This window comes from Rhopalosiphum padi, chromosome 4 (assembly GCF_020882245.1).
Source record: "Rhopalosiphum padi isolate XX-2018 chromosome 4, ASM2088224v1, whole genome shotgun sequence".
Classification (NCBI taxonomy): Eukaryota; Metazoa; Arthropoda; class Insecta; order Hemiptera; family Aphididae; genus Rhopalosiphum; species Rhopalosiphum padi.
Window position 1 is genome coordinate 11,327,824 of NC_083600.1, and position 6,000 is coordinate 11,333,823.

Sequence of the window (6,000 nt, forward strand, 5' to 3'; positions counted from 1 at the left end):
AATACTATTGTTTGTGGTTTTGGTGTACCTATTACAAGGAAAAATTAGGTTATACCTACGTTAGAACTAACTTTATCATATTAATTAGGTATACTTGGTGATATATAGGTGATGCTCTTTTGGTGGTTTTATAATATTTATTGTTGTCGTCATTTTAATTTATTTTTATTATGGCAATACATGTGTACCTATACGCTATTAATGGGAAAATACAGTAAATTATTGATATTTTACTCTCACAATAGTATAATACCTACCTACTAATAATATCTGTGCATGACTATTTTCCTTTCTAAATCAGTCACATACCATCGTTATTAGTTGATCTATATTTTATAATGCATAACATCGGTTGGTATAAGTACCTATGATTATCAATGATCGTGGTTGTTCATTAATTGTCTTTAAAATGTACAAATATTATTTATAAAATACAATCAATCAATAAATAAATATTAATAATATTATTTTATAGTTAAGTAGGTACATTTAAGAATATTTAAACAGAAATTTACATAAAATTACAGAGTATACAAAAATTGAATAGTTTCTGTAATAATATGACAAAAGTGATTAAACCAGCTAATACAAAAAAAAAAAAAATTACTACATTTCAATACATAAAAGTTGTTTTACATTATTTGAGGTACTCGAATACTCGATCAAAAATAATAAACATAGTCCATAGGTAACGAAATCATTTATCAATAATAATAATTTAAACTAAACTAGCATGATTTTGAATATTAATAAAGAAATATAAATGCGATTAAAAATACAAATATTTTTAGAGTATAGATAACTAGAATCACCTCCAGTCTCCACGAGGTTGTGGAAGGGTAACACTAAATGGTTCTATTTTTTTTTTAAGGCAGTAAAATAATTTTAGAGAAATTTACTATCTAATTCTTTAGGGGAGTTTATATGTGCTCGTCTTTTTATCAGGCAGTGTTTCAGTATAGAACTAGGATATAGGGTGGTACAATTGAATATACGATCAAATCACTTCAACTAAAACAAAATAAAAATATAATAATATGTAAATAATAAACAGGAATAATACAATATATTTTATTATTTTCTATTTAATGGGTTATGGACAATTTAAATAATTGAATTAATAATATTTTATAGCAAATACTTTAGTTTTAAAGGAGCCAATATATAGTTACATAATATTATATAGATTCATGTTTTGGTTAAAGAATGCTGAATTGTGGAATAGTCTTAGATTAATCTCCTAAAAATCACCTATTTACCTATCAAATTTACTTTTGGTATCTATCCAATTAGTAAAAGAAAGTAACACATATTTTTTCAAATTTCTAAAAATAAACAGTATATTTTGTTTGTTAAAATTTTCGAAATAAAGTTATGAGTACGTAAATTAACTATAATAAGATGTAGGTAAGTAGGTACCTGATGTAAAATCGATTATTAAAAAACGTAAAACGCACTACCTCCCGCGGGTATAATGTATTATAATTTACATTATTAAGTATTAATATTTATTATAAAATAAGAAAAAATATGTTCGCTAAATATTGGTCACATCTGTATTATGGATATGCAATATTCACCTAAAGAACACAATTTTTGGAATTTATTTTAATACATACAATGTATGCCAATATGCCATACATGTGGGGTTTTTTGGATTGACCGTATAAGTACTTTGTGTGGTAGGTACTTGTCACTCTGTTTTTTGGCGTTTCCACTTCACAGGATAATAGATTAGGTTAAGTAAAAAATATGAGTTTTAGATAACTGTATATTTATTTGGGCTGTGACGTGTGTGTAAAAAAGAATCAGTAACTTGAATATATGTTTTGATTGTTAATACGTATGAAAAAATTATCTAGGTATATAGTTATATAGTTTTCGTTCTCGATATTTTTTACTTTTTCATGTTTTAAATTGATTGTTGTCTATTAAAAAAAAAACCAATATTATCTAAATCTATATTACCTACAGTATTATAAAATTGATTTAACTAAAAATGCAATAATTTTCTCATCATTATGTTTTATGAAATTTAATAATAAAATAATTCATTGAAATAATTGTATTATTTTTTTTATTATAATACAACAGATATACATAATTATAAATATAAAAAGCATGGTGTTTGTATAACAAAGTATATCTCGAGAAGTAAATAGATCTGTACTAGGTATATTTAAAGAAAGTTTTTTATAATATACAATATTTTTATGATACCTAGGTTATAGTAGGTAACATATAACATAATATGTTCACATTATTATTATTATTTACTAGTTTAATTTATTATAACTGAACAGAAAAAAAAATGAAAAGAAAATTAACGACACGACAAGATAAAAGTTTTATTCTGAACAACAAAGTCATTGTTTCACAAACTACCTACACGGCTGTTTTTTCAGGAGGTGAAATTCAATTGTGTTAAGTGGACTCAGGTGTTGTAACTTGTAATCGCTTATCCCACATAAATAATTAAATACGAACGTAATTTTAGCAAAACTACACACTTCCCACTTTCCCAGTTCTCTTATCCGTAAAAACTCCGCACGTGATCATAATTGAAAAATATAGTCTATTTAAGGGGTGACTTAGTATCTAACTTTATTGAAGAGTTTTAAGATTGAATTGTAGTATTTTGTTTTTTGTCTTAGGCTATATCTGTCTACATAGACTGCTTATTTAGACGTTATTATAATATAAAATTAATTAATAGGTTAGGTATTGTTTTAAAAATTAAAGATATTTACTATCTAAGTACTGCTCAAAACTGAGTTTAAAATTAGTAATAAAACTAATAATTAACAGCGGTGTATTAAGTCTCTAAAATAATAGACGTATATTGATAGGATTTTTCGTGCAACGTTTTTTGAAGACTTCGTTCTACATCAGTCGTATCTAAAATGTAATTTTTGCAACGATATCAAATTATATGCAAACAAATATTTAAAAATTTGATAAAGTTATAATAATTAGTGTAGACACTTATGGATCACTTATGACTTATCATTTTGCATTATCTAGCTTTAAAGTATAAATAATGAGAAGGAATAATTAATTTTAAGTAATGCCTAAATTATAGGTACTTACCTAGTTAGCATGCTATTTTTGTTTCTCTTTTTTAGTATTAAAAATATTGCTAAATATACTTATATCTAATTATAAAATTTTCTAACGGTTAGTTTTAGCTTTTACAGTTTCACTATAATACGTATACAATTACAGTGAAACAGAAAAAAATATGGCCAATATCGTATAAAACAGAATAATGTTCATGATAATTTGTAAAAAATTAAAGTTTATTAATATTTTTATTTTTATTTTGAATTTTCCCTTAAGATTCGTTTTTGTTTTCTTTTTTTTTATAAATATTATTGATTTACTTTTATTTCATTTAATTATTAAATTTTAAATTTTTATTATAGATGTTTAAAAATTAATAAAAAAAAAAAAAATCATTTATCAGTTAATATTGGTTTTAAAGCAATTTTTGAGTGAATTAAGGAAGCTAATAACCATTTAAATCTCTTAAAATAAAATAGTTAAATTTGAAATATGTTTAAGATACAAAAACATTTTTTAACCAAGTAGGTATTTGTATTGTATGTTACTATGTAGTATGTAGGTTATATAAGTATCTATAAATATGTCGTAGCACTTTAAACGTTCACATGACAATATAATTAAAATATTAAATACTATGGGCCATTTGAAATCAGGCGAAACATTGAAATTACAAATTCGGACTACGTAAAGGTAAAGCGGAAATGATATATATATATATGTACGAATAGGTGCAGGAGTAATAAAGTGCATACTCTAGTATAGAAAATGTAAATTGCTGGGAGCGAAGTTCCCACAGGGTAACAGCGGTAACGGCACAGGTGTCTCTAGACGGCCCCGTGTTTATACATAATACGTTTCACACATCATTAGCGTCCGTATATATGTATATCGGCAATCATAATATTATAGCTCCAGGGCTGTGTTAGACATTAACATGTATATAATATAATGTTCAACGCTCGTAGTGCATATTGTTATTAATCGAATAACATGCACAATTTGTACCAAAACATTTCCTCTGTTCAAATTTACGTACGTATATGGTATATACTATAATATATTATAGTGTATATTATATACATACATTATATGTATAAACCTAATTCGGTTGTGTATAATATTTAGGGTCGTATCCTGTATGACAGTTTTTTGAGCGTGTGATTTTTTTCATGTTACAGGTGCAGGTCAAAAGTTATTTTAATTTGTTATTTTGATAAGGTCAGTTTGTGTTTTAGTTTAATGTTATTGAGAAATTATTATACAAATTTTAAAATAATTAGTGTGTGTATTTCATTAGGTATTCAGATACATACTACTATGAAATTTATATTTTTTACAGGATGTATAAAATTCAATTTCTATTATGAAATTAATTGTTTTTAAATAGTAAGCTATACTGATAACATGGTTTATTATATTATATAGCCATATAGGTATCCACTATATCCATTTATTATATACATTATCCAGTGTGTTATGGATAAAGTATGAAGTAAAAAACAACTAAATCATATTAATCAGCAAAATAAATTTATATAAGATACCTATTTAAGTATATTAGGTATAGGACTTAAAAGTTATAAATTTATTTTATAAATTAAAAAATTTGAAAAATTAAATAACTACAGTTATTATTGGAATAGTTCAAATTAAAATGGAATTTAGAGTTACAAAGTATCTTCCAAGATTTAAATTTACATTTATTTGATAAATATTTACGTTTACATAGACATCTATTAAAACTTTGACCACCAGAGATAGATTGTTCATTAGCTATTTCACGCAAAGATTTTTTGTAGCCAATACTTCTAAAATATCTGTTAATGATTCAGAACGTACAGAAAATTGATTTCTTGAATAAAGTTAAAGTTGAAGAAGAGTGCCATTTTTATACTCGAGTTTATAGTATTAATTATTGCTAATAGACACAATCAGAAAAAGTATATTCTGTATAGATTACCTTTACTTCTGTTACTTCTGGTAGTCTGACTCCAACTGTATCGTCAATATTGCATACAAGAATTAGATAATGGATTTGAATTTTATTATTCCCGCTTATTTTTCCAGCGTCAATTTTGAATTTTTTATTTCCTTTTCTATGGTGTTCTGAAACATTTTTAGTAAAACTAAATAAACATTCGCTTAAATATAATTTATTCGTAATTATTACTTGTATTTTTCACTAATTACGAAGATACGCTTGTTCATTACCAAAAGTACCTGCAGCTACATGATTCACATCAATCGTATATTAATTTAAAAAGAATCGTAAAAAAATTAAATAAAAAGTACCTATGTGAAAAAATTTATCTTTTTATCGAAAACATGGTTGTTTCTTTGGTCGTAGTTCAATATGACATTTTGCAATATTTCTTCTAACTCTTGTTCAGTAGTTAATTTTTCTATTGATTGCGTGGTGGGGCTTTCTATGAATAATTTTTAATGTATCCAACATTTTTTTTTTAATATTCTATTCTTTTGATTACAAACTCATGAAGTCATGACCATCATCGTTTGACTTGGTACCATGGGAGTTTCAAAAATATGTCAATAAGATGTTTCGCAACTTTTTCTACCCTCTTTATTTTAATGTTTTAATTGAATGAATTTAGTTAGATGATCTTGATATACATAATAAACAGATACTCTCCACCCCCTGCGGCTATAAATCAACTTGATATCCACGGTTCATTTCTGAAAATACAATATTGGTTTAATCACTATTCTAGTCCTTTGGTTTTAGATTTTTGTTTAGTTTGATGTGACTCGTAAAACTTTAAGTTTAAATAGATAGACACTGTTTCTTGTGTTGTTTTCATATAATATATTTTTTTAACTTCAGTATTTGTGTGGTGTTTTCCATCATGCTTAATGCTTAAATGTGTATCATATAGCACGTTATATAATACGTTTTCATTTATTATGTAGTAATAT